The sequence below is a fragment of the Plasmopara halstedii genome (assembly GCF_900000015.1).
Source record: "Plasmopara halstedii genome assembly, contig: Scaffold_437, whole genome shotgun sequence".
NCBI lineage: Eukaryota > Oomycota > Peronosporomycetes > Peronosporales > Peronosporaceae > Plasmopara > Plasmopara halstedii.
The window spans coordinates 223,589-223,789 of record NW_020187357.1 but is presented as its reverse complement, the minus strand read 5'-3'; positions in this window follow the sequence as shown (position 1 = coordinate 223,789).

Below are 201 nucleotides of genomic sequence, written 5' to 3'. Positions count from 1 at the left end.
TTTTGTTGATGTGTGTAATAGCTGGTAAATTTGAATTTGAGGACGTCATAATGTTTTTTGCTCGAACATCTTCCCCATAGATATAATGCTGAGCTTCTCGAATGTGTGCTGCGTACAGCGAAATGTATGTCGTGTCTCAGCAACAATTAGCTCAAATACTTTTCTTATATGATTGCATGGTCCGGAATTTTCTATTTCATA